We start from the raw sequence: 5,610 nt of genomic DNA on the forward strand, positions 1-5,610 counted from the left end.
GTTCCCTTCTATTGCTAGTTTGCTCAAAATTTTTATCATGAATGGGTGTTAGATTTTTTATATGCTTTTAAAAAAATCTATTGATATGATCATGTAATTTTTCTTCTTTAGCCTGTTGATGCAATGGATTAAATTATTTTCAATTAATCCCAGCCTTGACTACCGAGATGAATCCCACTTGATCATTACATATAACCAAATATGTAATTGCTATTACTATTTTGAATAAATTTTAATCTGTTAGATGAATTATGAAAAAGAAAAATTAAAGCTTTTTACTTTTACTTATTCTTTTTCTGATGCCTTTCCCTTCTTTATGTAGATCTGAATTTCTTACTTATAAATTTATATTTATATTTTTTCCTTAATATTTCTTAATATATTATAATTTCTCTATAGTTTCCTTCTGTCTAAAAAACTTCTTTTAACATTTCTTGCAAGGTGGGTCTACTGGCATCAAGTTTTTTCAGTTTTTATTTTCTCAGAAAGTATTTCTCCTTCACTTTTAAAGGATAATTTTTCAGGTTTTATAATTCTAGGTTGGTGGATGTTTTCTCTCAATACTTTAAATATTTTGTTCCACCCTTTTCTTATTTGAATGGTTTCTGGGGAGAAGTTAGATGTAATACTTACTTTTGCTCTTCTGTAGGTAAGATGTGTTTTTCCACTGATTTCTTTCAGGACTTTATCTTTGATTTTCTGAATTTTGAATATGGTATGCCTAGGTGCAACTTGTTTGTTTGTTTGTTTTGGCATTTATCCTGCCTGGTGTTCTCTGAGCTCTCTGAGCTTCTTGCACCTGTGGTTTGTTGTCTAGCGTTAATTTGGAAAAAAATCTGTCATTATTGCTTCAAATATATATTTTGCTCTTTTCTCTCTTCTCCTTCTCATATTCCCACTAGAGGTATATTTCATCTTTTTTAGTTGTCACACAGTTCTTGGATTTTCTGTTTTTTAGGTTTGTTTTTGTTTTTATTTTTTAGAGAGGGAGAGAGACAGAGTGGGAGTGGTGGAGGGGACAGAGGAAGAGGTAGAATCTTAAGCAGACTCCATGCCCAGGGTGAACCTGACTTGGGGCTCAATCTCAGGACCCCCAGATCATGACCAGAGCCAAAATCAAGAGTCAGATGCTTAACCAACTGAGCCACCCAGGCACCCCCTGGATTTTCTGTTTTATATTTTCCAGTCCCTTTTCTGGTTTTGAAAGTTTCTATTGATAGATCTTTAAGCTTAGTGATTCTTTCCTCAGCTGAGTCTAGTTTACTAAGACCATCAAAGGCATTCTTCATTTTTGATACACTGTTTTTGATCTCTAGCATTTCTTTTTTATTATTTCATAGAATTTCCATTGCTACTTAGGCATCTGTTCTTGCTTGTTGTCTATTTCCCTATTAAAACCTTTGGCATTGTAATCATAGGTTTAAAAATTTTTTCAGTCTGATAATTTCAACAGTCCTGCCATAACTGATTTTGGTTCTGATGCTTTTGAAGTTCTTCAAACTGTTTTTTGCCTTTTAGTGTGCTTTGTAATTTTTTGTTGAAAGGTAAACATGATTTACTCCTGTAAACAGGCCTTTAGTAATGTGGATGAGGATTTTTCTCAGATCTTTACTGTGAAAACCTGGTAGAGCTCTTAGAGGTAAAACTCACAAAAGCATTAGTTTCCCTTGACCTGCCTGAACCAAGGACTTCCAGGCTTGTCCACACTGAGCCTCCAGAAATTCATCCATTACAGTTCAGGTTTGCCTCCCCTGACACTGGTTCCCACAGAGATTTCTGTTCATAAGTCTCTGCTTTTGGTAAATTGTGATTCCCTGTATCTTCCTTTCTGTCTTTCTGATTTCTCGGGCAGCAGTTTGCCATATGAACTCTCTTCTCTAATGGATCTAATAAGTGTTTATTTTTTCAGTTTGTTTAGCTTTTTGCTTATTGCTCAATGGAATGACACTTCTAAGCTCCTTACATGCTAGACCAGAAATCTGAAGTAATTTATGCATTTTTGGAAGAGTCCTTTGTAACTAAACTTTCTCATATAACAATAAATGTTAGTATTAATAGCTGTCAACCAAAAACCTATTTCAGAATTCTTATTAATTTCTAATTAAATTATAGCTCATCAAAATCTTTATATTCTAAAGAGTAAATGACAGATTATGAACGGAAACAGATTATATTCACAGTGAATTGGTTCTTTGAATGGAGCTGAGCAGACTTTAATAGGTCAGTTTGTAGTTAATAATAGATAGCTAATTTGTTTGGGTATATTAACTATGTTTATTTTCATTTATCCTTTGCTCACTGAATGGACCAGAAGTGGAGGGAGGACTCACTTGATCTTAAGAATAATCAAGCTCTCTGTACTTCGAAAATGGAATTACATCAGAGTTTTCAATATGTTGTTAAGATTCACTCTCTTTCAACTCTCTTTCTTAACAGTTTGTTAAAACTTCAGTTAAACCAACAGCTTTTAAATCGGGAATTATCATCAGGAGAGGATTAAAGTCTTGTACCGTGTTTTTGGTGGGGAGAGAAAGCCATGGGAAAGGCTTGGAATTTCTTGATATCTGCACAAGTATTTTGGGAGAGCAAGTTGATCTAGCGGCCAGTGGCACCATATTTCCTTGCATGGTTTTAAAATACTCACTTCAGCAGAACTGTGCTTGGATACCAAGGCAACAAGCTGTATAAAAGTTAATAAGATCAATAGTAATTTTTCATAAGAACAAAGGATTTCTAAGCGGAATAGTAGGGTTTTTCCCCGATTGAACATTTTTCGAAGTTACTTTTAGGGATAATTCATGCCCTTTAACAAACAGTTCTTAAAGGAAAGAGTTAAAATAACTTGACAACAAGATAAAACTATCCAGAAAAATTTAAGTATCTAAGAATGCTCAAGTTTCAAATCCTTTCAGCAATGAAAATAATACAAGTATGGTAGTGATCTGGGTAAATTGTTGCCATAGGTACAAATGTAACCTGCAAATACAGCTTTGTTTAGACTTTTTAGTGTTCAGTCCTTGGTCCTTGTATCCTAAGAATTGCTCTCACGCGTTCTCCTTTTCTTTTTTTCTCTTATTTCTTGAACATTTTAAAGGAAAAAATTCATTTGGAATCCACCTGAGCTTAAAATCAAGGAGCACTCCCCAGGCTTATGGAAACAAACATCATGGATGTGGGCTGAACACAGAACAGATATGGCATCATCCATTTGATCTTTTATGGACTCTTGAATCTCAAAGACATGGCCCTGAAAATTTCAGGAAGTGGAGCACAGACCAAGTGATGCAGCCTTTGCTTATTAATTCAATATCATCTGTGAATGTTTGAGAACACTCCTGACTCATGGAGAAATCATAATTAATTTACAGATATTGTCACCCTGTTGAGAAATAGTGTCTGTTAATACTTAACTGTCACTTCTAGTTTCTTCTCCTTTCTCTACCAAACATGTATTTTTATATCACTGTCCTGCCTTAAATTTCTTTTGATCCACAGAAGCTGTCTTCATGACTCAAAATAACTATTTTATTTTATTTAAATTCAATTAACCAACATATAGTACATCATTAGTTTTTGATGTAATGTTCAATGATTCATGAGTTGCGTATAACACCCAGTGCTCATCACATCATGTGCCCTCCTTAATGCCCATCACCCAGTTACCCCATCCCCCCACCCACCTCCCTTTCTGCAACCCTCTGTCCAAATAACTATTTTAAATTAAATTATACTTTTAACTCAAATTAGTCCTATAGCACCTGGAAAAATCATCTGTAGAAGAACACTCCCTTTGTGGCCAGGGGTCTGAGCCCTTGGACATCTTAGATTTTAATGATGAGATGTCTTATTTCAGTTCTATTCACAAGTTATTGGGGAGAGAGTGAGACACTTTTTAAGCTCATTTCTTTAGCAACAGAATTTTTGCCTGTAGTGAGAAATAGGAGTGATGGAAAGAATGAACTAATTACTGGATTTATCTTTGTCCTATCCTGCTTGTATTGACCAGCAATTAGGGTACTTCACAGATCATTGACTTTTGTTTCAAGTAAACAAAGTCCTGTGAGTTCTGGACATTGAGGACCAAAATTTATTTTACATTACCAAGTAATAACAGTCCAGAATTATCTGCATTGTGAGGTCTATTAAATACTTTTTATGGAGCAATGCTTGGGCTTAGAAGTTAAGCAACTGAATGTACATATGTACTCTTTAGGTAGACAGATAAATAGCTATTGCTAATAGTTAGGGTAGTTTACAAGATTCTCAGGTTTCAAAGGGTTTTCAACAACTAGACTGTCTAAAAATCACTTGGGGTGCTTGTTCAAATACAGATTACTGGACCTTGCATCCTGGAATCTGCATGTTTTTAAACAAATGCTATTCTTAAGTATACTTGTTCTTGGAACTACTTGGCTTGCCTTTTGAGGTCAACTTTAAATTAATATATGTTCTGCCTTTCTCTTCCTATAGTACCTGGCAGTTCTGAAGCAGAAATAATCAGAATTCTCCAGTGTTTAAATCTGAGATTTGTTTTTGTAAATAACTTTTCAGAATATAAAAAAAAGTTATAGTACATCCCCTGTTTTTAAAATATTTATTAAGTAGGAAGAGGGAAGATGGCTGAAGAGTAGGGGATTCTCGTTTCATCTGGTCCATTGAATTCAGCTAGATATCTAATCATTCTGAACACCTGTGAATTCAACCTGAGACCTAAGAAAAGGATTGCTGCAATTCCACAAATAGAAAATCGACCACTTTTTGCAAGGTAGGAGTTGTGGAGAAGTGAATCTGAGGGGATATATCGGAAGATAAACCGCAGGGGGAGGGGGACTCTGGAAGCCAGCACCGGGAAATGATATAGCAGCAGAGCGCAAAATTGGAGCTTTTACAAGTCTGCTCCTGTGAGGGAAGTCCCTGCCTGAAAGGTGCTCAGGCGGGGAAGTAGGGTAGAATTCTAGCTGAAACAGAGTGGTCTCAGGATCCCCACAGTCATAGAAAGAATGGAGGTGCCTGAGTGTGGCAGAATTCCAAAGTATTGGAGCAGAAGCCAGCTACAATTAGCGAGCTCCGGAGTAACCTCTCAGCTAGGTGTTGCCCTAAACTGTGAACCCCTGCATGATCCACAACCACTTTCCAAACAGGGGCTCAGGAAGCAGCAAAACTGCTGCAGGACCCTGCTCCTTCCCCAGGGAGGACAGGTGCAGGGTGTGCACATGATTGGCCAACTATTACCACAGCAGGGGCCCAAAAGTTGGCAGGGTCGCAGTGAGAACCCCGTTCCCTCCCCTGGGATGATTGATGTGGGTATGAACTGCAGGAGTCTGTGGTTTGGCACACACAAAAGGGATTGACTCTTTTTCCATTAGGGTGCACTGAAAAATAGGGACCCTGATTGTTCAGCTCAGGGCTGAGATTGAGGCACTGCCATTTTTTTTTTATCCTCTAAAGTGGTGCAAAAAGCCTTCAGGGAACAAGAGCAATATAGAGTAACCTGAAGCAGCTTACACTGAGCCTGCCCCCTAGCAAGGGGCAGTGCAACTCTGCCCAGGCAAAGACACCTGAGAAGCAATGCAACAGGCCCCTCCCCCAGAAGACCAGAAGGTTTATGGA

Source organism: Leptonychotes weddellii, chromosome 4 (genome assembly GCF_054177405.1).
Source record: "Leptonychotes weddellii isolate Sample4059 chromosome 4, ASM5417740v2, whole genome shotgun sequence".
In the NCBI taxonomy this organism is placed as follows: Eukaryota; Metazoa; Chordata; class Mammalia; order Carnivora; family Phocidae; genus Leptonychotes; species Leptonychotes weddellii.